Source organism: Phoca vitulina, unplaced genomic scaffold (assembly GCF_004348235.1).
Source record: "Phoca vitulina isolate PV1807 unplaced genomic scaffold, GSC_HSeal_1.0 scaffold91, whole genome shotgun sequence".
NCBI classification, from domain to species: domain Eukaryota; kingdom Metazoa; phylum Chordata; class Mammalia; order Carnivora; family Phocidae; genus Phoca; species Phoca vitulina.
This window is the reverse complement of record NW_022589794.1, coordinates 1,107,952-1,135,432: the sequence shown is the minus strand read 5'-3', so window position 1 is coordinate 1,135,432 and position 27,481 is coordinate 1,107,952.

Genomic DNA, 27,481 nt, shown 5'->3' with positions numbered 1-27,481 from the left:
CAAAGCCTAATTGATGCAGCTCAGGGCGTGGATCTCGAGGGTTCTCACTGCATGGGAGATAAAAGGCAACTGTGTGAAATAGGAGATGCTAATTAGCGTGATTGTGCTGACTACTTCACAACGTACCCCAGAATATCATCATGCACACCCTTAACACATGCAATTTTTATTTGTAGCGCACACCGCAGTAAAGCTGGAAAAAAAATACAATTGCCCTCGGAAAACACAGATCGGGCTGCCTTGCTCATAGTCGACAGTTAATATTTGCTGCATCAAATGAAGGATAAATTAGTAAATGCCTCCTGAGTGCTAGGGATTTCGCCGAGCATTCATGCATCAGACTCAGAGCTGTAAAGACCCATGAGAGAGCAAGGACCGTGAGGTCCAGGAGGACCTCATGTCCGGCACAACACGTCCCTCCGTTTCCGAGGGGAGAGCTGCGAGCTGGAGACCGTTCGAACAGCGCTCAGGGCAGAACACAGAATACAGCAGTTGTGTGTTCCCGGGGCGGCTGTGGGTGTGCGGCCGGTGCTCTTTGCTCTTGTTTCCGTTGTGATGCTCCCGGGCTGCTCTCTAGGGCTCCCGCTAACCGGGTCCTGCCGAGAGTCCGGCGTGGACGCTGTTGTTCCAAGCTGGTAATTAAGTGCGGCAAGGAGTGTCACGCACGCTGTTGGCACGCGCTTGCACAGACATGTGCCGTTCGGTGTGGTTGAAGCGGCTCCCATCTGGCCTAAATATAGAGACATCGATTTCTTCCTCCAGATGGTGCCACGGCTTTCAGCTGATTGCTCTCTTTTATACTAATAGACACGGAAGTCATCCCGCCTCATGGCAGAACCCGGAATGTGAACATCTGAGGGAGCTCAAGGTGTCTTGTTAGTCAGCGTGTAGGCTCCCCACAGAGTTCACGGGGTCTCGGACGGAGGCAGATGCTCTGGCCGCTGAATGGTGATGGGCCCAGGCCCCGAGCAGGGCTCTGAGACGGTGAATCAGGGCTGGGGGTGGCCCTGTCCTCCCGACTGCGAGGTAGGAGACCGTAAGCTGAGGCAGAGCCGCAGGCTGCAGCCGGAGAGCATGCCCGGGGCCCCCCGTCCTGACACCTCCTCGTCGTGGGGCCCTGGGAAAGTTCCTGTGCCTCTCTGTGCTCCAGCTTCCCTACCTTCACATGGGAAAGTAGCGTTACCCACGCCGTGGGGCTGGGAGAGCCGAATAAAGTCCATCAGTGATGAGAGCGGCGCCTGACACTCAGTGTGCGTTTGTACGTTTGCCCTTATGATGTACAACTCAAAAAAAAAATAACTGGGCCTTTATCTCATTATGCTCAGTGTACGATAATATATCAACAGTTATTTAAACGAAAGAGAAATGCACGACCAACTCAAGACCACTGTACAGTATATTTTGGGACAGGATGAGGGGATGAACTGTTTCTGCATCAGCTTGACCAGCAAGGCACCTAAGTGAGTCACACAAAGGCCCACGAATGGCTCCCCCATTAGGTACAAGGAATTACGGCCAACGGACACAGACGTGCTTCAGTATGCGGGCTGGCGTCAACCCCAACCCGCTGGGAACCCAAATGAACAATAACGAAGACAGAGCAACGATAATTAGAGATTGCCAAACAAAAATATTAGCGATTGAAAAATACAACCAACTTGATGTAAAACTGAAGATTCACCGATAAGAATGCCCAGCCCCCCAAACTGTAGAAATTCCAGCCATCCGTATTTGTCTTTTACTTATCGATTTGCAAATATTTTTTGTCTATTAAAGATTTAATCCTCTGTCTCATGCAAATATTTTTCCTACTTCCCATTCCCCTTATTCGTGTGTGTGTGAATTCCCGTGTGTATCTGTGCGTCTGAGGGCCTTGAAACTAAGGAGAATTTGGTTTTCATTCAATCTCTCCGATCGATGTTTTTTCTTTAGTGGCTCCTCTCTTTGGGGCTTAGTTCACAAAGTTCATTCCTATCAAATATTTACATATTAAATTTTAACTACATTTGCCTGCAATCTCTTAATTACATTCATTTCTACTCCTGAAACATGAACGACAGCCGGAGGAAAAATCCCAGAAAGGCCTCTGGGACAGGTCACACTACATTAAAGGTTTAATGGCTTTTTTATTCCTAAAAGTTGTAACCGCGGGTCCCAGGGAATGATTTCTAAATAGATGAATCAAAAGTAAACAGTGTCCCCGCACAGTGGCTGTCCCCTGCAGAACAGTCACCTTGGGTGCCTAATTAATAACTCCAACGAGACCTCCAACGAGAAAATAAAATACAAGCGTGACAACTTTGCTGAGGCTACTGCAAGAAAGTCACTTCGAGAACCTTTCGCTGGAAAGGAAATTCTGCCTTAATTCTGTCTGACCTTGCCTGACGTGCCGGAATCATGTTGGAGTTAATTGATATCAACAATCTCCCCTGTCAGTTTTTGGGTTCAGCTCAAGTCGTTGATCTGTGTCAGAAATGCCATCAGTGGAATAAGGTAGCATCCCGCTGTGTAGGCTGAATAACGGCCTCTGGGGCATCCGAACCCCGATCCCCGGAACCGGTGAACACTACCTCCGTGGCAGAAGGGATTTGCACAGACAATTAAATTAGATTATCCTGGATTATCTGAAGGTCTGAAATGTAATTCCAAATTCCTCCTTAGAAGGAGGCAGGCCGATAGCAGAAGAACGGGATGAGGTCTTGGAAGCAAGAGGCCAAGGGGTGCATTCTCCCCCAGGATCTCCAGAAGGAACCCCCTGTGCTTGGTTGACACCTGTTGATACTCAGTGAAGTGGATTTCAAACTTCCCGCTGCCAGGATGGGGGGAATGCATCTGTGATGTTTTAAGCCCCCAAGTTTGTGGTAATTGGTTAAAGTGGCCGTAGCGAAGTAATATACCAGCCTGGTACATTTTGTATGATTTACGTGAGAACCTTCACTGAAAATCCACTCTAAAATTGGCAAATTTTAAAAACACTGAGATTGAAACCCTACAAGCCCCTTTCAGGATCTACTCTAGGTAAACCTGTTAAATAGGAAAAATGTCCCATCTTTCTTTTAGGAAGCGCAGGATGGTTTTTTTTATACTGCTCTCTCAAACTTCCTTTCTCTGGCTACAAGAAAGCTATCTGCTGCATTCTGTCTTACTCAAGTGTTAAGGAAACAATGTGTTGAGTAATTTGCTACTCAGCTCAGAGTATTTGCATTTTAATAAAAGTCTAGGGAGCAGGCAAGTCCTTATACAAAGGAGAACTTTTGGGGTGGAATTGTGAGCATCAGCCTGGGAGAGGTGTGTGACTCAGAGGTCTGCCCAGATGTCCCCAACAATACCATGGGGGCAGCTGCCTGGTGAGCCTAAGAAAGTCCCTGCCTCCGTGAGACGCTGCTCTGAGGTCCTGGGGTTTGATAGCAGAGTTGCAGAAGGACAGAAAGCCAGCCATGTGGGGAGAGAGCTCCCGAGAGGGCGCCGAATGCCGGGTAGCCAGTGTGGACACAGTGCCGGGAGGAAGGGGCTGGTGGGGAGGTCTTAAAGACGACGGATGATGGAGCCAGGTCATGCAGGGTGGTGTAGACCACGCTAAGGAATCTGGATTTGATGCTGCATTAGAGAGATGGAAGCTGCTGGGGCATTTTGAGCAGAGGAGGTGTATCAGGGCTCTCGGGAGAAACTGAACATATATACATACCAGGATGCCCAGATAAGTGGCTGAACATTATTTCTGGGTGCGTCAGTGGTTGGGATGGATGAAACAGAATCACGGGGGTCGGGGAGCCCTCCCGGAAGGCTCTGAACAGCTCACCAGGCTGGTCATCGTGACCAGTCTTAAGAAAGACAGGAGTGGTGGGGTCGAGCTTGCAGGTGGACATCCCGGGACAAACAAAGTGCCCTTCCCTGGCTGATCTGGGCCCTGGTGCCAACGTGAGCACCACCGCGTGATTTCTTATCTTTAAGACTGCAGCTCATTTTTTATCACATTCTCCAAATATCAACAATTTGTTACTCCATAGAGGCTTTAATTAACCACTCCATTTAGTCACTAAAAAGGAGAATAGAAACCATTAATATTACCCAGTTAACCCACCCAACCTAGTAGATGCTCAATAAATACTTGTTGAATTGCTTTAGAGAAGCAAAGAAGTCTCTCCATTCCTTATTAAGCAGTACTTTTTCCATGGTGGGACTTGGCAAAATCAAAATCATCAATTGCCTTTGATTTCAAATTTAATTATTGAAAGCCAGACCTGCAAGAAATTTTCAAGATAACTTTGCATAAAAGCCAGTGATATTTGAAGGCGTCCTTTACTTTATCACTCAAAATTTCTACTATAATCCAATCTTTTTTTCCTTTCCTTCTTAAAAAATAAAAAAAGACATTTCAGACACTGGCCCTAATTATCCAACACCAGAGTCTCCAGGATGAAAAGCAAAATATTCACTTATATCAGGGTCTGTCACATGTCCTGATATTTGGTTGGGAGCCTTCACATTTGCCTTCGGGGAGCCTTGAGTTTCAAATAGATTCTGTCCGGGGCGCCTGGGTGGCTCAGTCGGTTAAGCGGCTGCCTTCGGCTCAGGTCATGATCCCAGGGTCCTGGGATCGAGCCCCGCATCGGGCTCCCTGCTCATCGGGAAGCCTGCTTCTCCCTCTCCCACTTCCCCTGCTTGTGTTCCCTCTCTCCTGTCTCTCTCTCTGTCAAATAAATAAATAAAATCTTTAAAAAAAATAAAAAATAAAAACAAATAGATTCTGTCCACCTTTATTACGAAGATTGGCAGGTGGGGCTTCCAGTGGCCGGTGTTGGGAGGGGTTCTGAAGTCCGCCCTGGGATGGGAGGACAGGAGCAGGGCCATTGGCTGGTTCCATCCACCCTGGGTGAAGGAGTGGGACGCAGCATCACCCTTTCGAAGATCTGAGGCCTCTGGAACAGCCTGAGGTCACCACAGGTGGTCAGCACTGTTGCCTTCCATGCGGGTTTGTAAACAATGCCTGAAAGGAGCGCTTCTCCTTTATCAGCTCAAAATGCACCCCCTCCTTTCCAGCCAAAGCTCAGACAGCCCCCACGTGCACAGGGGAGCTCCTGTACTGTACCACCATTCTGGGCAAAAAGCTCTTTAATTAATTGCTTCTCTGCAATCTCTCTTGAGCCATAATCTCATTTCTTTAAGCCTCAGTCTGAGGTTTCCCGTAAGAATGAACACAGCAGTTCAAGAATCCACAGATAACAGGTCCAAAGGACTGGCTTCTCTTTGTTTAAGGCAGAGAAACAGGAAGGCGAGAGGAGAGCAGAAACAAACCTGAAAGATTTGGAATACAGTGTATTAAGTCTCCTCTCATCCTATAAATAAATCCTTGGGGTTCCACTGTCTTTTGGAATCTCGATCCCTGTTAGCTTAATTCACTCCCGAGCGTTTAAATCGATGCCATGGGAGGTGGTCTTCACTTACAAAGAAATGAAACAGCATTAACATGGCTCAGCGTGCCAAAGCATCCGGCCCTACAGGACAGGATCGGGTCGGAAACAACAGGACGCACTGCAGAGAATAAAGGTAGCAGAATGAGCAGGGTTTTCTGAAATCTCGTTTTAGTTGGGATGCATGCACCTGCATCTCTGTGTTTTCGGTTTTGTCAAATCTATTTCTTACTGTGTGGATTGCAATCAAGAAAGTGTCAAGGACACTGGAGTGAATGGTCTATGTCATAGGAGAGGACACCTCTCTGTCCTCGCTGCCCCATCCCGGCCCCAGCGTCCGCAGCTCCTCCGGGGGACGGGGATCCAGGGCACGTGCAGCGGTTAGCCTTGTGCTGGATGCATGTGGGCATCACACAAACACTGTTCTGGCTTTGACTGTGCGAGACTCTCCCGTCGGGATGGAAGCTAGAGGAAGGCTCCGTCCACCCACCCTCAGAAGCAGGAGGAACCAGAGAGGGACACGCAGCATATTTTAGACAACCACGTGGCAAGCATGGGAGGCACAATCAGGCCCCAAGAGGCACACGCTGCAGTTCTGGATTCTGCTGAACCAGATGCAAGACGGTTTCTCAGAAGATACGGAACTTCCAGAAGCACTCAGCTTCTGCTTGCGCTTCTGCCTCCACTGCAGGTTTGGAAGAGGAGCACGTTTGCTCACCTTGAGGGTATCTTTCCTTCTCTCTTTTTTTCTTTCTTTCTCTCTTTCTCTCTTTCTTTCTTTCGTTGGTTCTTTCTTTTGCCCACCCTCCCTCCCTCCTCCCCTCCTCCCCTCCTCCCCTCCTTCTCTCCTTCCCTCCTTCCTTCCTTCCCAGGATGCCTATCTTCAAGACACCCACTCTTCTTCTGACTCCTGTGGACAATTTCGCACGTGTGTGGCTGAAAACGTCCATTTCGAGTGGAGGGATTCCCACCTGTAGACTTTTCATGCGGACTTCAAAGAAAGGCAAACACCGCTCGCTCTCTTACTTCACTCCACTATAATTTAAAACCAACTCTCAAGCATAATGGGATGTTACAGCCAATATTTATTTTTTTCCTTTCATTAGATAAATAGTATTAAATTGAGATCCTTGAGAAAATTGTACCAACGGTATCATATTTGAATGTATTTCGAGCTCAAGACTCACTCAGGCAAATTTTTATCATATGCAAATCACCATCATTATGCAAATATGAGCATCCTCATTGCCAAGCAAGTGTGAAATGGATGTTTGTTTTATGGTGATGAATCACCTTTCCCAGTCGCCGTCTGTGTGCAGCTAGGGAATCTGTGTTGGGCTCCTGTTAGTTTTCCAGACATTTTTGTGGGTTCCAACATAAATCTATTGCCAACGTGGGCGATGTGGGGGTCTCTCTTTTTTTTTTTCCAGGTCTGGGATCTAAGTTTCTTTGTTGAAGCATTACTGGGGTTCTTTATTGCAATTTGGAGTTTATAGGTAACAGCGAGTCCACAGCCGACTTGAAAAGCTGTCACTCTGTGGTCAGATTGGGGACTTCCCTGCTTACCTTCAAAATCTCCTGCATCCCTATGAGAGCCACAGGACTTCCTAGAGCCCCTCAAGGAAGAGAGCGGTGCAGAGCGGGGGGTAATTTTGTTGTGCTCTGTCCAGGTTAGGCAAACTGGATAATATTAGTCACGATAAATCATTAGGCACTAATGCTTCCTGAGTGGACACTGCGTGCTAAGTACTGAACTGTGGTTTCTCATTTAAGCCTCGTGCAGTCCTTTGAGGAAGACACCATCATCCTCCCCATTTCGTACACGAGGAAACTGAGCTCCGAGAAGTTAAATAACCTGCTCACGGTCACATGGCCAGTACATAGTAGAATCCGGGCTCAGACCCACGTGGCTGCTTCTACAAAGCCCACGCTCTTAGACACCATGTGTCTCTAAAGGGGGACTTGAACTCCGAAGGTTGGAGCCAGGCGTGCTGAATGCAGTCGGGAGCTGGTCTAGGAGAAGGCAGTTCAAGGGACACGCCAGTGGACATGTGTGTGGGGCAGCATCCATTCGGACCACTGGGGCCCCATCTTGCCTGAGAGGAGGAAGGGGACTGGCGGTGGTCTGAGTGGGCTGCACTTAGGGGAGGATGGACGGCGTGGGAGGACCAGCCAGGGAGGGGCCCTGCCCTCAGTCTGAGTGACTAGTGTCTGTGAGGGAGACAGAGGGAAGACTCGGGTTCCCAGGAAGATGGCGGGACAGGTAAGCGGTCCATTAAGACTCCCATCACCTGACTTAGCCCTGATGGGCTCTTTCTCCTCTTCCCATCTACTCCAATATCCCCTCCACCTGCAGGTATGAATTCCAGGATTAAGAGGGATAAGGCTGTGTGTGAGAATCCCAAGTATTCTAGAACATTCCTTCTCAGACTCTGGAGTTTATTCCCCTTGAAGTATCATACCGCAGGAGATGCACACACCTACAGGGATAGGACAGGCAAACGCACACGTTCCAGATCCTAATATTCCATTTTTCCCCGCAGAAATGCACAGGGCAGGGGGCAGGTCGACCAGTCCACTGCTCAGGAGCCCCCCACAGAAGGCTCCTGATTGTTCTGTTTGCTTGTCGTTGGTCTCAGCAGATGGGGAGAGGGAGAGGAGAAAGGCAAGGATGTCTCGAGGAGGCCTCCAGAGCATACGGCTGGGCCAGGAGCATGGACGTGCATGGGGGCATGGCTGGTCCGGGGAGGCCCGAGTCCCCGACGCATCTCCTTCCAGAAAACCTCAGTGCGCTGCCTGCACCAGTCTGGCTGGGAGGGCGTCACCGGTGACGCCCATGAGGCCTGGCACTCCAGGCCTTAGAAGGGCCCACGATCTGGCCTGAGCGGTCACAGGTAGGACTTCTGTCTGCAGCTGGTGTCCTGGGGCGGCCTGGTCTGAAGGCCCACAGGGATGCTTTCAGACACGCTTCCTGGCTCCTTCCCCGGAGTCTCTGCCGTGAAATGCCCCGAGGAGGCTCCAGAGCACGGTGCACCACTGGGTCGGCGTGTGTGTGGACGGTGCCCTGAAGGCGATCAGAAGAGCTGTTCACAAGTCAGGGAGCGTGAGTCCGAAAGGACAGAGGTGCACAGACCACCATCTGTCCCCTCGGCACGGCTCCACCCCAACCATCTCCCACCTCCTCACCGAGCTCGAGAGACTGATCCCTGGGAGACAATCTGATGCCTTTGGCCTGGTCACATGCCAACCGAGGCCGAGGCCGCTGGAGGTCCTTCTGGGGAGAGGGGGACAGGGGGCAGGTCCCAGAGGGACGGGAGAGGGCTGGCGGGCCGCACCCAACAGCTGTGCACCAGGGCCTTCCCCTCGGGTCCCCAGCACGGCCAAAGGTGACATACTTCTGAAAACGAATCTCCCGTGCTCCTTGCAAGCCTCCTTGGGGAGAAGGTGGTTACAACATGTTCACACTTTAAAGGGGAAAGTAATACTATGCAACTAGAGGATTTTTAAATCCTCACGAAGCCCCCTTTTCATTTCTACAGTAAGTTACTGTTCTTCAAGTAATGGCAGTCCGTCCCTGGTAGGGGCTGAGGTGTGCATGCCCCTCATTTCACATGTTAGGGTCTTAACCCCCGGACCTCAGTGTATGTGGCTGTATTCGGAAGTAAGTTCTTTTAAAAGGTAATTAAGGAGAAATGAGGTCATTAGGGTGGGCCCCGATCCAATATGACCTGTGTCCTAAGAAGAGGGAACGTGGACACAGACCCGCACAGAGGACGACCACGTGAGGACGCAGGGAGCAGACGGTGTCTTCACACCCAAGCGAGGGGCCCCGGGAAGGAACGACCCTGCGGACACCCTGATCTCAGACTTTTAGCCTCCAGAACTGTGAGAGAATAAAATTTCTGATTTTTAAGCGCCCCCCATCTGTATTACTATGTTATGGCGTTCCGAGCACACTAACAGTTCCCCCTAAATTCCTTACCCTTTAGGAATATACCGACAGTGTAACCTACCACAGAAATTTGGGGGAATATCCTGAAGGTTATTTTTTGTTTTTCAAAAGTTCTCTTGTTTTCCACCTGCAAGCAGACAGACTTTGAACCTTTCTGTAAGATTAATTGTCTGGAAAACTGTGTGGATTAATTGCTTACATCATTAAAAGGTCAGTAGGAAATGGATGAGCCTTCTCCGAGATGTGGGTTGCTGTGTGGGTTTTCCTGGCTGCTGGGAGGCTTCCCTGAGCTCAGAGCTGCCCAAGTGCACACGGCCGTCTCTCCGGACGGAAGCTCAGTGGCTGCCAGAGCTCGAGCACAAGGAGGCGAGAGCAGGTGATGAATATGCGAGACCTTCCCCGGGAACCTGCGACTTAGTTTTTAGAGGTCAAGAGCTTCACAGGGGCAATAGCAAAAAATGTCCACGTCCAGGTTTTTTGTTTGTTCGTTTTGAGATCTGGGAGGTGATTTTGGTTTGGCTTCCCAGTATGCAGACCCCTGACAGGCAGCAATGGTGCCCAGATTTGCCTTAGAGTAGCTCCAGGGGTCCAGGGGCCAAGTGCTCGGCTGGACCAAGCACAGCATCCTCCCGGCGGCCACACTGCCGGGCTCAGCCGTGGGCGCATGATCGAAGCAGGTCCAATCAGAATGAGGCTCAGGGCTTTGTAAGCGCCAACAGAGAAAACTCTGAGCATCCTACACCTGAATCTGGGGGGACATGAGCCTTAGGTGCTCCCAGGAGGAGAGGGCCAGGCTGGGGATGGAGTCCACACCCAAGCACAATGGAGAGGGGGAGAGAGAGAAATCAGATTCCCGTGACATCATCTGACCAGACCTTGAGCCACGTGGAAAGCCAGTTCTGAGCCTTTCCAGTTATACCGTCCAATAAATTACTGTTTTCTTCACCTCAGCTTGGGTTGGGTGGTGAAAGTGTCATCTCTAAGCGAAAGATCAAATGGCCAAAGGTTTATGTTTGATGGGTAGCTTGAATTATTTGCCTCGTACAAAGGAGGAAATGTGGCCCATTTATTTCCTACATGAGGCTTGTGCTAAGGATTAAGAGAGAGATTTTGCCACCTGCCATTTGCAATCTTGCCCCTTGAGTTCACCGAGAGACCTAAGCATGGATGTCAATGTCCTTCCGGTGTTGTTTGGACAACACCAAGACGCAGCCATCAGGCAACAATACCCAAATCTAAGTTTGCTTTCTCTGTAACTAGTAGGTGACATTAAGCTCTAGCTTCTCAAGACACGAAGGAGAAGATAATGGCTTCAGAAGGAAAAAAATGGTCGTCTTCCTTCCTCCCTCTGTGATATGCTCTCGTATTTCTCCCTTATATTAATTATCACAATAATAATTTTGTCATTGACAGCATTGAAAGTATAATTAATTCTCATGATTTCTCTCCTCTGCTAGAATATTGACTGCATAAAGACACAGTTATGTAATATTGGTTGATGCTTTTTCTCTTGTCCAGCGTAGGACCTCAGGAACAATTTGGTGCAGGAATGAGACTAGGCTCAGAGATGCTAAGTAACTTGCTCAAGATCGCACACTCAACGAATAGTGGAGCTGGGATGGAATTTCCCCTTCTTAACCCCTGTGGTGTGAGGGTGTAAAGGAGGACAGGGGACAGAACATCACATGAGGTAGAAGTTGACCCCAAGCAGTGGTGGAAATTACGGTAGAGGAGAAAGGCACTGGACCAGTTTCTCCATAAAACTGATGGAGTGTCTTAAAGGTCAACACTTAAGAGACACCAGGATGGGCGGGGAATTTGCTGGTGTGAGCTTCAGCAGGGAGAAGTTTTCTGTCTGAGCACAGGAGAGTAAGGATCCAGAGGAGACAACCATTAACCGGGTGATGCAGGACACCTGTTGAGGGTCATGGATGGGGGTGGGAGATCAGTGCCCTCTGGAAGGAGTGAGGGCCCAGGGCAGAAGAAGAAGCCTTAACAAGGCACTAGGAAGTACAAGGGAGCAAGTTCCCACAGGAGACACAGGTGAGTCTTACAGTAGGCAGAGTCTGTTCAGGAAAACCGTCTTACACCCAGTACTTGAAAGGAGGATGCAACTTGGGGCAGCAGTTAAATTTTTGGAGAAGCAGAAAAGCCAATGGGAGAGTGGCAAGGAACCCAGAGGAACAACTAGCATCCTAGAGCTGGGGACACGGAGGGAGGTGATGGTCCTGAGGCCACCCGGTGAGAACAGGTGCCATGGGGACACCTTTCCTGCCACCTGTTGGCTGACCCAGTCAGAAACCAGGTGGCCAGGGGTCTTGGGAAAAGTAAACTTCAAGGGTCGAGCCTCACTGATACAAGAGAGCAGGGGAGGAGCTGAGACTGGATGGGAGGCAGGGAGGCGGGATGGAGGGCAGCAGGGACGGGGAGAGACCACAGCAGTGCCTGGAAAGGCTTGAAATCAGTTCTCTGCTTGAAAATAAGGGGCGTGGATGAAATGGATGCAATTAAAGATAAATTACTTTTGAAATTTTCATTATCCCAAATGTTTTGTTCTTAGATATTAATTACATAAAAAAAAGAAAATGTAGTGTTATGATCATACATTATTAAAATATAAACAATGCCCCCAGGAATCTGAATTTCCTTCTTTTCTTACTTAGCTGAGAGCCCCTAAGCTTTTGGGATGCAAATGTTGTTTATCCAACACATTAGGCAAAGCAATTCAAATTATTTATTAATGGTGCTTATTTAATTTGATATCTTGGGTGTTTTCTGTGCATGTCTGATGTCATTTGGGAAACAGATCTTTGTTTACCATTTTTATTCCTATAAAACAGATTTGAGAGTGAATTATTCATGGAATTGCTTAATTCTGTGGGAGTTTGATGATGCTGGGGCCGTGTCATCCCCCCTCCCCCACTTATTGGGACTGCCAGAAGTCAATTAGCCATCCCTAAATGAAATACAACAGATATCTCATTACCAGTCAGTTTAATATTTGTTTTTTTTCTAGATTCCTTTTCATTTATGGTAATAGCTTTTGTTAAGATAAATGATCTTACAGATGCTTTGAAATCCATATGTGGCTTTTTTTAAAGTCAATGAAAGATGACCATAAAATTGTTTCATGTAAAAAAACCCTTCCTGACGGTAAGCTGTTTGAGTGCAAGGAGCATGTTGTAACCCTCTTTTTAGGAACTGGTTTTAGGAATTGGTTAACATTTACGGGGTATAGACTATGTGTAAGAGACTGTGTTATGGGGCTTATAAATATGACCTGATCAAATTCTCTCAATAGCATTGTGATTTAGGGGTTGAGAAAGAGGTCCAAGCTCACAACTGGCCCTGGCCATTGCAAACCCTGTTATTTTAACCATTGATAATCTCCCCTGAATCTACCATAGCGACTAACAAACCATAAGTACCAGGTAAAACTTTATTTTGTGAATGAATGAAAAAATACAGCAGTAGAGAGCTGTTTCAGAGCTACTCCTGAAGAAAGGTACAACGTCACCTGGTGATCATATAATCCGTTTTGTTTTTAATGTCCACGGGCAATTTGGTGGTTTGTTAGGATTCTTGGTTGCATATGACAACATCTCAACTCAAATTTACTTAAGCAAAAAAAAAAGTAAATAATAAGGAATCTTGTTCCTGTCACCATAGAGGGGATGGGAAGTGTCAGCTTCAGGCACGGCTGGATTCAGGTGCTCACACGATGGCCTGATCTCCTTTCATCACTAAGCTCTCCATTCTTCTGAGCTGTTTCCATTCGTGGGCAGCATGTCCCCATGTGGTGCTGAGACACAGATAGCTCGAATCCACCTCCTAATCTCTTGGTGCCTCTTCTGGGGGCTCCAGCAGAAGACCCAGGAGGAGCTTTGGTCCACCGTGACCATGTCATATGCGCATCCTTCAGCCAGTCGCTGTGCAGAGGAGCGTGATGCTCTGACTGTCCATCCCCCAGGGCCATTTGCCCATCCGAGGACCAGGGCTGAGGTCAGCACCACTCACACTGCTTGGCCTGACTGGGGGGAGGTGTGCAGTCCACAAAGACTCCAAAGATTTTCATTCCTGAAGAAGGGAGAACGGAGGGCAGGCAAAACACATAAATGTTCACTTGTTGAACTTTGAGAAAGGTGTTTAAGATGCTCGTCACTTCTGATTACATCCTCTGCTCTCAATGTTTGAGTCACTCTTCCAGAAGATTCCAGCATTCTCCATTGTCTTTGTGTCAAGCTCCAGGTAGGAGGCCTGGGGTGTGGGCGAGGAATTGTCTTACTTCTCTTTGGTTTCGTGTGCTTGGCATGTGATTCACCGCAGCTGATGTTCTTCAAACAGGTGAACGGGAGCCATGACGAAATCCCAGACTTGAGATGTTCTTTTCTTTCTTGTCATTTCTGCAACTATCACTGAAAGACTTGAAGGCATCTTCGGGGAGAGAAGGAGCTGTAGCTACAGAGCGGAGAGCCTTTCTTCTTCCCCACCTGCTTCTCAGGGGCAAGATGTTACTATCACCCCATTTTGAGCGGTCGATGACAGCACACAGAAATACCTTTACCACAGGTGTTCAGGTTGACAAAGAAACATAATATGTACAGGTAAACAGGCAGCCCAAAGAACCTGCCTTTTCCTTTGGATTCACCCCCTTTTACCATGAAATCCGAATCTGTTCTTTCTCTGCAGTGGGCCTTCCTTTGCTGCTCGGTTCATGGGGCAGGTGGAAGACGCGTGCCCACCTCATGATTCAGTTTCCGACCCCAGGGAAAGCTCTCTGACCGGTCTGGCTTGTGACGGTCACCTTCCCGCAGTCCAGCCAGCAGTGGCCACGAGAAAGTCTCCTGTTGTACCCACAGAACTGCCAGGAGCCCCCACCGTAGAGAGAAGCAAAAGCAATCTTTGGGCCATTGCTGATACTTGTGCACGGGAGGGAGCAGGGTGAGGAGGAACGGCGGAGGGAAAGGAAGCAAGAAGGAGGAACCGAGCGTGTTCGGGACTGAGGGTCTCCAGGGGAGCCTTGTCCCCGGCTGTTGAAGTAGCAGGAGAACCTCCTGGGCCCTGAGACAGGGCAGTGAGTGAGAAAGTGGCCCGCCTTATTCACGAGGCTCCCTGGGCTAGCCTGCAGGTGCTCACTGCTCTCATAAACCACCATTTCCACAAATCCGTTCTCCACACAGATTAAGAGCTCCCAGGGTAGAAGGCTACTTTTCTCTGAAGCAAACATCAACTCAATCCTATTTGCCAGTGAACGAGGAATAAATAAATGCACTTGGAAACATAAACGCATAATAAATAAAATAAAAACGGCAATAGGACACAGCTTACCTTCTGAGCTACCTCCTTATTTTAATGAAAGTTTTTTATCGCACCATTTACCAGCCGTGTGTCCAATCAATATGGAACCTTAATAATGTAACAAGATCCCACAGTGCTCTCTGATGACACTTGTAAATTTGGGGGGGGGTTACTTCTTGTTAGACTAAGATTAAATATGGCTCTGAGAATTCTGCAAGAGGGATCTAGAAGGAAAAGCTTTATTTCTGCCATTGCACAAGAAATGGCTCTAAGTCACAGCAACACACAAAAAGGCTCCATTGTGATGAGCCCCCGCTGCACCGCAGGGGAATGCATGACTTGGAACAGAGCACTTACTTTTAATGAGTAACCTTATACATGTAAGGGTAGCGGACTCCGAAGAGCAAAATGCTTGCTGTTTGACTGGCTTGCCAAATACTAAATAATTGCAGATAAGATGGACTCAGCATACGTCCATCATTGTGATTCCTCGTGATTAGGACGAGGCTGATGCACAGTGGAAATGGTGACATATTGCCTCATAACACCTACGATCTCACGAACGCAGCTCCACATAAGTTCCCGTGTGCCATTGGTGCTTCCGTTCACGGGGAGAACCAGGCGACTCCCTCCCTGGCATTGGGTTGGAGGAGAAGAGAATTACATCCTCACCCCACCCCACAGAGCACAGTGATTTCCAGGTCGATGAGAGTTTAATTAAGAAAACGAAACCAAGAAAGTAGACGTGGTTAGTTTTCAGTTTTGACTAGAAAAACACACCCCCACAGACCATAAATAGAGTTAAGAAGCTAGTGAACCACCGGGGGGAATATTTGCTACGAACGACCAAGCTTTCACATCTTCTGAAGGACGCTTGCCGGCCACCCTGGAAGACTCACACGCGATGAAAGTAGTAACAAGTAGGCAAGTGACACCAAGGACTAGAAAGTGACAAACTTGATGCTTCCTGGTGGCAACAATGACAAATAAAAGCAGAAACAATTTAAAACAATGAGATACAACTGTTCGACTCTAAAATGGCAGATCACTTTAAAAATAGTAGCACCCTGATCTTCTGGTAGACCGCATCCTCCACTGGGGCACTGTTGTTAATTCTGGAGAATTCTTTGTGGACAATGAGTGTCTTGCATCCCAGCCTTCTACCCTCCAGATGTCAGCTACCCTCTCCCTCTGCTAGTGACGGTGAGAAATGTCTCCAGACAGTGCCAAACATCCCCCCTACCCCTGCGGGCCAAAGTTACCCACTTGGTTAGAATATGAGAAAATTTGTAGTCTCGTACATTTCTGGCAGACAGGATAGAAATATCTATCCAAAGGCTTAGGACGTACATCCTTTTTTATGCAGCAATAAACTCATAGTATTTATCCTAAGGAAAATATCTGTGCCCTAAGATTTTATCTACTATAATATTCACAGCCTTGTTTATAATTGCAAACAATTACAAATCGTAATCTCCAACAGCAGGGATTGGGTGGTTGTTAAAGAAGGTCATGTCATTTCTGGAATCTCTATAACTGTGACAACCGTGACAAAATGTGCACAAAATGTCCAGCCATAAAACAGTAGTGAGCGTGTGTGGGAGGAGAATGGGGTACAAATGGGCATAGACAAACTCCGCTAGGACAATTAGCAAACCATTTGGCCGGATGGCAGATGATGGCTATATCTAGTGCCGTAACAAGCCCCAGACTTATAGCTGAAAGCAACACTGACTGTCTCCTTGTTTCTGTGAGTCAGGAATTCGGGAGCAGCTGAGCTGGGTGGTTCTGGCTCAGGATATCTCAGGAAGTTGCCATGAAGACATTGGCTGGTGCTGTGTCATCTGAAGGCTCATCTAGGGCTGGAGGATCCACTCCTAAAATGGCTCACGCGCATCCTTGTTGGGAGGAGGCCTCAGTTCCCAGCCCCCTGGTCCTTTCCGTGGGGCTTCTTGAGGATTCATTCAAAGCAGGTGTTCCAAGAAGGTGAGAGCCAGGGGCGGTGTGATGTCTGTGGAGATCCAGCCAGGGCAGTCACACACCGTAACTTCTGCCCCCTTCCAGTCATTCGAGGTTGTGACCGTGCGCATCTGGCATTTGAGGGGAGGATGTGATGGGGAGGTCAGAAAAGGATGGCACGGATGGCATTTAAGTCTTCAAGGGAGAGCTCACCAGGAACACAAAGGAAGAGCCTCTCTTTCCAAAAACGTGGGATAGTATATGCAAAAGCGTGGGGTTGAAAAGAACCTGATAAACCCATGGGGCTGTTTTTGGAGCATTTGAAACTCAGAATATGGGGAATAGAGGTGGGGGAGGCGGTGTGGTGCGAGAGGAGGCTCACATGAGGGGTTAGGCATTGTCCAGAAGGCCTCAGAAAGCCATAAATGATTTTCAGCAGGAAAAGAACACAATCAGGGCATACTTTAATAACATGACCCTGCAGACTGTGGGGCCAGGGGAGGAAGCAAGGAACATAATCGAGAGAGCCCTGTGATACCCCTCAGAGAGAAGCAGCGTGGACCCCGGCCTCGGCAGTGGCATGCAGGAGAGAAGAAGAGAGAACACTTCATGTTCAGCATGAAGGATCAGTGGAGTTCCACGACTGATTCTACGTGGGGCTGAGGGAGGGCTCGCACTGGGGGAGACTTCCAAGTCTGTGAGCAGCTGGGGAATGGTCAAGGCCATTAATAGATATGAGACAGGACAGAGAAAGAGAATGAGGGTGTATGTATCTTGTGACATTACAGAAAAATTAAAGTTCAATTTTCTAAAGAAGATGCCCAACAGGCAGCTGGGAATTCAGTGTGGGTCTCAGGAGTGATTTCTTGGGTAGACATGGTTGCTGGTTGAAGTGGTCGTGTCACCAATGTGCCAAGGAGAATACGTGGAATTGAAGAAGGACTATATTCCTAGAGGATACAGTTAAGAGGCAGGAAGAGAAACAGAAACCCACAGATTAATACTGAAGACAAATCATAAAAGGAGAAGAAACCAAAACATATGGTCACAAAACAACTGGATCACAGGCTCAGGAGGAAGGAAGTGAATGGTGTCAAATATTACAGAGAAATAAGACGGATGAGAAATTCAACACATCCTTGAGATTTGCAATTAGCAGGCCACTCTCAACGTACTGGAAACGGGTTTCACAGATTGATGGGAAAAAGATACATCGCAGCTGGCTGAACAATGGAAAATCTATTTAGGATTGGCAGACAAAGATGTTCAACAGAAACCCTGGATCCTAACAATTAAGGATAAATGATTATTTGTACCCTATGACCCATTAATGAAGGAACTTTCTACTCATCAGAAGATTTGACATTAGACACACGTAGAGATTAATGACAAAATGAGCAATCAAACTTTAATACTTGTAGTGGGGAATGTAGCTTTCAAAACCAATGGAATGTCATTGCTCCTCGAGGGAATTCGAGTATTGATGCAACTTGATGCCACTCACAGATGGGAAAAGCACAAGAGGAAAGAGCTAGCATTTATTGAATAATTCTTATGAGCCAGAAATGTTACATATCTTGTTTCCCTTGACTCATCCTTGTCACTCCAGGCTCCCCGGGTTCCTGAGAAAAATACAGCCATGGACATCGATGCTCAAATGTATTGGCTTTGAGCTTTCCTCTTACTTATCACTACCTCTCTGCCTGCGTGTCATCTCTCGGGAAGGCTTGGAGACATCATTCAATGGAAACCCATCTCCAAACAGCTCAAGCAAAACGGCAACTCACTGGTTCACATTATAAAGCTGCTCGAAGTGTAGGCACGGCTGCCGTGTTGAGACCAGCTGGAGCCAGGCTCTCAGATTCGCGCGGGGTTCTCTCTTTCTCTCTCTAAATGTTGGCTTAATTCTTTCAGCTGTTTTCTACTTGTAAATTCTCAGGGAGGTTATCGGCCCCTGAGTTCCACATTCACCCACTGGACCGGTCACTGCTCCCGAGGGAAGAGTTAGTACGGTGGGTCCAGTAGAGACCACAAGCCCAGTCCTGTGTCTGGGGGTTTGTAGTGAGGTGCTGGGAAGACACATCTGTGACCGTCCCTGCAAACAGCTTCCCAACTCTACCATCAGAGGTGTGCTCAGAAAACCTTCCTGGCCAGTTCTGCCCCCCTCACCACACAAACCAACCCGCGTGAATAGATGCTCGTATCTCAAACATCCCCTGCCAGTGGTCAAATCTATTGTAAGAGACAGAGGTTTCAGCCTTCTGGGGGCACCAGACACTCTGCCCTTTATATACTGTGCTTTGCAAGACTGGAGCTTTAATCATGTGAGTTTGGTGGGGTGGAAGTCAGGAGGAGGAAACAGAACTTGGTCTATTATCCTGTTCATCTGACGCTGGAATCAATAATCCTGAGCCTAAATCCCTTCAGTTGGGAGAAGTCAAGGTTGCGCCTGAAGTATGTGGTTGGTGGTCTGTGGTGGAGCAGCAGAACGAGCGGGCGCTGGGTGCGTCTTGACTTTGCCACGGTCTCGATGTGCAACTTTGAGTCATGGAAGCATTTGTGTCTTGATTTCTTCATCTGCACAGTGAGGAGGAGGCTCCCAGAATTTTTCAGTGTTTATCTTCTTGGACGTTCTTGACTGCTCTCAGGCACACGGCTGCTCATTCTTCCCTTCAACAGAGCAGGTGCACAGGGCTTGTGCTGTGTTTTGATGCCCACAGGTCATCTTCTTTCAATGATGTCTCTGTGGTTTTCCTCGGTGAAATAGCTCTACCCTCCCTCCCACCCAGTACATGTGGTTTGGGTGGGTTCAACACCTCCGTGCAGCTCAAATCTAATTCAGCTGGACCGTCCCCAAACTCTAGTGACAGGAATTAGCAGAGGGCCTGTGGCCTTATTTGAGATGCCAGTCAGACTGGGAACCATTGTTGGAACAATCAGAAAGAAGGAGTCAGCAGAGATGTCAACACTGAGGAAAGCTGAGTTGGGAAGACGGAGAGAGGCTAGGACCATTTGACCACCTGGATCCAGCCATTCCTGAAGGATCTACTTGAAAATTGTCAGTTACTTGGGTCCACGAATGACCCAGGAGCCGGGGTGAGTTGGTTTCTTCAACTTGCACGTTAATGGGTCAAAACTAATACAGGACAGGAAGCATTTGTGGCTTCTGAATCCTGACAGCCCAGCCCAGGGCCTGGCAGACTGTAGGTGTCTAATGAGTGTTTACGGAGCTGAGCTGCAATGAACAAAGGGCTACTTTGCTCCTAGCAAGTGTTCTGGTAACTGCTGTTGCTTACCAAACCACCCAAACTTAGTGGCATAAAAGAACAACATTTTTAAAATTTTAGGTCACAGCAGGGAGGGGTTTTCTCTCCTTCGCCCGAACTGGGAACTCCGTTGGGGAGCCTTGAAACAGGGGGTGACCAGCTGGCTGGGGACTGGCATTTATCTGAAGGCTCCTATACTCAACACGTTTGGGGGGCTCTACTAAGGGCTTGAGACCAGAACTGTTTGCTGGTTCACGGACACATGGCCTCTCTGTGTGGCTCTGCAGCCCCCACCCTGGGGTAGTCAGACTTCTTCCATGCACCCCAAGGCTCTATGAACAAGGGATCCAGCACCAGGTGACCTACCTTCTCTGACCTAGCTCGGAAGGCACAGGGCATCACCTTTCTGTGGGTCCCTTGTGAGGCACAAGTCCGTTTAGATTCTCGGGAAGGGGACAGAGACGCACCCCCAGATGGGGCAGTGTTGAGATGGTGTTGGGAAGAGCTCAGGCTGGGAGGCATGGATGCGACCATCTTTGGGAACTACAGTGTGCCACACTTAGCTCGTGAGAGGACATTGATTTGGTCGGTGGTGGGGAGAGGTTGACATTATTGGATAAATTAAATGATCGGAATTAACAATGGATTATTTATTACTTATTCGCACTAGTTCACATGGTCTCGGTTTCCCTGCCCAGCCTGAAGGCATAGTGTGGTGGACAAGGGTGCCCTGGAGGAGGAAGGGCAAAGGGCACACCCTCACTGGTCTTGGAAGGCGACTGGGGGGCACCTGCACTTTCTGCCACAAGGTCAGATGATTGTAGGCACGGGCTGGGGCTGGACTCCGGAGCGGCCCCAGCGCCCCAGCTCAGGTGAGCAGCTCGCCTTCCTGCCACCACGCACAAGTTGTATAAACACCCAGCAACACCATTTTAAAACAGCAAGTCTGACACTCAACTTGAACTTGGAGGTGCAACAGCTCACAAAGAGAACCTGAAAATCTGGCACGACTGGTTTATACCCCAGTCAGCACTTTTTGCTAAGTGTGTGCACTAGCACGAGAAATCAACAGAGCTTACACCTGCAGACACCTCATCGTGGAAAATTTGCGATTATATAAGGTGTCTTGTGGGTTTTTTGTTTGTTCGTTTCGGTTTTTCCCCCCAAGCCTTGGAATTTTTATGCAGAAAAGAAAAACTTTCAGAACAACAACAACAACAACAAAGCAAGTTATTTTAAACTCCAGGATGAATAACGTTGATTTGTACTAATTGTTTCTCTGACTTCTGGGTTATTGATGCTCTTAGAGGTCTAATGTGAGCATCATACCAACAAGACTTTCGCTTATGAGTCCGATCCCCATGGAGATCATTTAGTATCGTGCTAAGAAAATCTGTTTCTGGCCTTGACCCTGCAGAAACAGCATAAATTATGTGGATAGTCAAATAGGGAAACTGGACAAGGAAAAACACCACATTTTAAGAACACATTTCTGCTCCTGTACAAAAGAATAACTAATGATCGCTCTGTGCTTGATGCCCTGTGCTAGGATGCTAGTTGCCACGTGCATGCTGCATGTGGGTATCCTGAATCAAGCCTAGGTCAGCCCAACACGTTAGGTGATAGCGTACTCCACAGTTTTGAAGATAAGGAAACGGAGGCTCAGAGAGGTTAAGCACCTTGGCCAAGGTCACACAGCTGTCGTCCAAATCCAAGCAGAGGCTTCCCTGTAACCCGTTCTACCGCGCTGCCTCAGAACGGCGCTGGGTGGACAGAGGAACTGGGTAATTATCAGTGTGGCGAGTTTCCCACTAACGAACCCTGGTCGGGGAAGAAAAATGTTCTAGAATGCCTGGTTATCCTGCATTGTTCTGGGCAGTGAGAATACGCAGCGAACAAAGCGGACAGAACTATTGCTCTCAGAGAGCTCACTCACACTCCAGGAGGGGGAGAACGCCATTAAGCCAACGTAGTATTTAGTGTCTCGTGAACAGGATTTTATTTTATTATTTAGTATATAGCATTTCATTGTTGACAAGCAACGTGACACCCAACACAGGGTGAGGATAGAAAGCTATTATGTCCAGGGAAGGAATCTGCCATAGAGTGGTATTTAGCAGAGACCAGAATGATCCACATAGGTATCCAAAGGAGGGGTGCTCCGGGCGGAGGGAACGGTCTGTGCAAAGGTCCTGTGTCAGGAGCGATACCGGTGAGCTGGAGGAAGCAGTGCAGGTGGCTGAAACAGGAGAGGAGCAGGGGCAAGGCGGGCAGCTCACAACACCCTTGCAGAGCATCGTGGGGACCTGAGACTCTCACTGAGCGATGTGGGACCCAGAGTGACAAGAGCTCATTTGTGTTTCTCCAGTATTTCTTCAGCCAGGCTGGACGCAGGAGCCCGGCTAGCGGAGCGAGTTAGAGGACGGATGAAAGATGACCCTCTGGGAGGGAGGGCCCACCTGGACCTGGACTAGCGTAAAACCCTGGGGTTCATGTGGACACTAAGTGTTTTCCTGGAACGTGAGAAATGAGCGGGAGGAGGAACAAGGATGGCAGCCTGACTTTGTCTCAAGTCTGCTCTCCCGGTGTTGCCTCCTCCAGAGCTCCAGACCGTGTCGTGGGCCCCACGGCCAGCAACGTCTACGCTTTGCAATATATGCTCCAGACAACCAAAGACACATGGCTTTCCCCTCTCGCTTCCGGTGCAAAGGTCCTGGGGCAGGGCTGTGATTGGTCTTAGGTGCCCCTCTAGACCCGTGGTGGGGGTACTCCTGGGGGGGGTAACACAGCAGAGCCAGATGTGGTAACAAGGGACACAGTTGGAGAATCTGCCAGTTACTAATAAGGGAATAAGCCAGTTACTAATCCACTCCAGGTGGGTGCATGTGTGACAAACTCCAGTTTTGCTAGGGTGATAATTTTAGCCAAACTGTAATTTTTTGAAGACCAATGTTGGGGAAAAATTTTTGAAATATTTGATAAATATGTGTGCTTTAAATGCAGATTTTTCATGACAGGTTTTCTACAAATTAATTTCCAAAGCGGTCCTAGTACAAAAATGCCAGAATAAAAGAAAAAGGCAAGAAAAAGAAGCCCCAGTGACTTGAGTTTTAGTTTATTTAAAGCATGGAAATGAGTCATTGCTACACGTGGACAGTCCCCGTCTTATACCTGGACTTCCTACTTCTAATTTAATCTGCACGCCAGGGTCTTTAAAAGGCCACAAGCGTTGAGTCTATGACTTCCCCCTTTCTGGCTCTCATTTTCTCAAATCCAGCCTGGGGGATTGCACTGGGGGCAGGGATGGCTTGATGTCCCCCACTCCCCCCCAGACTCTCTGCTTTAACTGGGCGCTGCTGAGGTCCGCGGCGCTGGTACGAGTCCATACTTCTTCCAAACTCACTCGTCTTTAAAAGGCACGTAAAATTACCTCCTCCTGGAGCAGGACCCCGGGGGTCTCTCTCATGCAGCCCTGCAAGAACCCCCCCAAGGGAACCAGGGTCGTGCTTTTCCTGGAGAGACCATTTAATCCAGCGGAGTAGGAGGAAGAGGATGTGGGAATGGGGAGGAGGCCGTCGGCAGCGCCCTGTTGGGAAACATTCACTTGGATAACCAATACGGGTGCATAAGCTCATTAAAAAATATAACTTGACTAATTCAAACGTGACAACTTGTGTTCTTTGGTGACAGTAAGATGTGTCAATCATTGATTCTTCTTTATCTATACTTTGGGGAAACAGGTGTCTTGCGCTGCCATCGTCTCACCACTAGGGGCCACTGCAGGCCCATGGATGCCGCCTTGATGCCCCAGGCCCACAGTCCCGCGCCAACTGTTCCCCCTGGCTGTGCAAGAGGGAATGTTCCAGAAAGTCCTGTCTCCAGGTGCCGCTTTTCAGCCTTTTTGATGCCTTGACATCATAATGAAAACACTGATCCGGTGCCACCTATTTTTTACTATTTGAAAGCAACAATTTAAAATGATCTTTTTGGGAGGCCTGGGGGGCTCAGATGGTTAAGCATCTGCGTTCGGCTCAGCTCATGATCTCAGGGTCCTGGGATCGAGCCCCCCATCGGGCTCCCTGATCCCCGGGAAGCCTGCTTCTCCCTCCCCCTCTGCCGCTCCCCCTGCTTGTGCTCGCGCTCTCTCTCTCTCTCTCTCTTGCTCACTCGCTGTCAAATGAATAAATAAAATCTTTAGAAAAACAAAAAATGATCTTTTCAGCCATCCCTCCAGCCATACAGTGCCTCCCTGCCAGCGTATCGACGTTCAGACTCAAAGCTCACTAAACGGTCACAGGTCACTACTGTGGAAACAGATTTCTCTCCTGCTATGAGTTAGAACTCGATTTACAAACAATTGATCCTATTTAGTCACATTGGGTTACTGCCCGTGGATCAAGTTAGCACCAAGCAAAGACCTTTGATAAAATGAAAAACTGGCATTGAAGAATTGTTAGAAATAATGCTTTCAAAAGACTTTTGGGATGATGTGGAGGTGGGGGCCCTCCATTCTGCCTTGGACCAATACATCCGGGGGGAGAGGAGGGGGCGCAAGGAGGTCTCCCCTCCCCCATCATTAGAATCTATGTTGTCGGGGGAAATTCGCTTCCGGGAAGAAATCTGAGTGTACACATGGTTTATGCGCTGGACGGGGAGGACTTTCATTAGGAGGGAAAACAGAGTTCTCCCCAGCCAGAAGTATTCCCAGCCCTATTATTTCCATTTGTTTATTCCCCAAAGCATCCTTAAATCATTTCCAAATTAGGCCATTGAGAATGTCCTCAGATTTCAGCTTTGAAGCTGTTTCGCATTCACATGGTTTACAACAACCCTCTTTGATGTCGGCAAACTCCACAAGCTGCCGGCAAAGCCTTTCCCTCCGTGGCCGCGCGGACCCTCCAGGGCTGGATCAGCTCCCCAGGTGTGACTGTCAGAAACCCTCTTTCTGGGCAGGGCTGGGGGCCACTTTCTCAGTGGTAACACTGGGAGGTGTACGTGTGTGTCTGACTCAGGGCCTTGCTCACTCATCCCCGACAGAGGCGTCTGTGCGGTCAGAGCCCAGCCCTCCCCGGCCACGAGAAACACCTGTTTTCAGGGACTCAAGAAACCAAACCATCTGGGTGCTTAGTTAGAAAAGCAAATGGGTTGGGGCGCCTGGGTGGCTCAGTCGTTAAGCGTCTGCCTTCGGCTCAGGTCATGATCCCAGGGTCCTGGGATCAAGCCCTGCATCGGGCTCCCTGCTCAGCGGGAAGCCTGCTTCTCCCTCTCCCACTCCCCCTGCTTGTGTTCCCTCTCTCGCTGTCAATCTCTCTGTCAAATAAATAAATAAAATCTTTAAAAAAAAAAAAGAAAAGCAAATGGGTTCTTTTGATGCGTCAGTCTTATGGGATGGTGTTTGGGGCCCAGGAAGCTCCAGGTTTCTCTCCTTTGTGGTCAGTGCTCTTGAGGACTGAAGCAGGGTTTGGGTCTTTCTCTGGATTGAGACCTTCAGACCAACCCCCCCCCCCCCCAGATGTTGATGGCCCAGCCTCAGGAAAGGAAGGCGCAGGTCCTGCGAGGTGCTGGCTCCCGATCACTGCAGAAGGGCAGACAGCTGTCAAACAGATTTCCCGAACTGGCCTGGACTGCAGTGTCCATCGACCCCACCATCCTGTGTTCTCTGCCCCCGAGAATTGCGCAGCCCGGGGCCCGGCACGCACAGACGCCACACAACCCATTGCTATTGGGTGGGTAATGACCAGCGGTGTTTGTGGGCCGGGACAGAGAGACCAGAAATTAGAGAGGAAGGTGGGAGCAGGCCCAGCCCGCGGAGGGCCAGGAAGAGCCAGCCCCCCGGGCACCTGGGGTGGGTGACTGTTAGCTCAGCAGCCTCGCAGCTACCCGCGTGGCCCCGTGAAGGCAGGATGGAGGGTCCCCTTGGGGGAAGGAGAGCCGGCCATGCCCCCGCCTCTTGGGCACTATAGGACCTTCAGGAACTCTGCTAAAAATATGAATCGGCTCATAGGACATGACGTCCTGCTCTGGCTTCCTGATTCCCTTATCCCCACCCAAACTGGCAAGGCCTTGCCCCTGTGTCTCCGGCCAGTACCCGTGACCTCACCTCCTCCCACTGGCCCCCCGGCTCCCTCAGCTTCAGCCAAGGCTTCTTTCTGACCCAGCAGCTTTGACACCCCTCGCACGTGCTGTCCCCTCCACCGGCACGTTTATGACCCAGGTCGGCACAGAGGGTCCTTCTCTTCAGTAAGGTCCTGCTTCTAAGGCCACCTTCTCCGAGAAGCCTTGCCAGGTCTCTCTCAAGGTAAACATGATCCTGTCCGAGTTTCTTCTAGGGTCTTTCTAAAAGTATCATGTTCTTTATTTGCCCTGTCCCTGTGAGAGTACAAGCTCCGTGGTGGCACGTCCCCTTGCTAGGTCTCCGGTGCTGGGCCAGGAGCAGGCATGTCAGGTACGCTTTGTGTGCAGTAAGGGATCGTATAGATCCCTCCCCACTGAGTACCCAGCCCGTGAGGACCACACTTCTCTCAGGAGGGCCAGGGCCTGTGGTTCGGCTGTGTGTCTTGTAGGGAGAAGGGGGATTCAGCAAACAGCTAGCCGCCCCATCCCAGGCTCCGATGAAGGACAAGTGTACACAAAGCCCAGGAGAACCTTCTGCAGGGGAGGCCTGCAGCTTCTCCCCCAGCCCCGTGGAATGCTCACCCCCGACTGAGGAAGGCTAGAGATGGGAATGCAAGATTCATTCGAGGAGGTAAGGCGTAGAGCTTCAAAGAGGACCATGTAGGGTCTGTTGAACTCTTGGTACGGATCCACAAATCAGTAAATTAAGGCAAACGGGGCGTGATACTATTGATCCGTCCCTCTCGGTTCGCCGAGGGGTCACCCGGAGATGCCATGGGTTACTTGGGAGGCTGACAGGCTGGGTTCTTAGCGTCCCTCCGAGCAGAAGGAGGTTTCTTCTATTTTAAAAGCAAGGGCAGTTGCCACTGCAAACTGTTTGCGGCAAGCTTGAGCTTTCTCCCTGCTGTCATTGAGGCACTGGAGGAGAACGGCTGGTCGTAAATACTGCCCCAGCTTTCAGCACCTAAACGCCCCTTCTCCCGCACCGATGGGATCATCCTCTTCCTCACTGAGGTCCAGCAGGCTCCTTGCCACCTTGACCAGCTCCCGGACAAAGCCGGCACCCCGGCCCCTTGCTCCAGAGCGACCCCGCACTGCCCTACGTGAAAGCGTAACCCACACAGCACAAACACTTAGTACTATTTAATTACTGACAAAATTAGGCTTACACATTGATTTAGGGCCCTGCAGATGAAACACATATTCTTGCAGGAAAGCAGATTTCTTACAATTAATTTGAGAGAAACAAGGCAGGTGCTTCGGATGGGATGTCGTCCCAGAGGCATGGGGTGCAGCTGGGGACCTGGCAGGCCTGGGACGCTTCTCCGGGGCTTCGAAGGCTCGGCTCCCCCCACAATTAGTTGTGCTAATTACCCAAAGAAGATTAGATGTATTAGCTGGAAGAGCGCCCTGGAGAAGCCATTCTTGCATCTTATTTTAGCCACTGATCAGGTTTCTGGAGCTGTAGCTTCCCCAAAAGC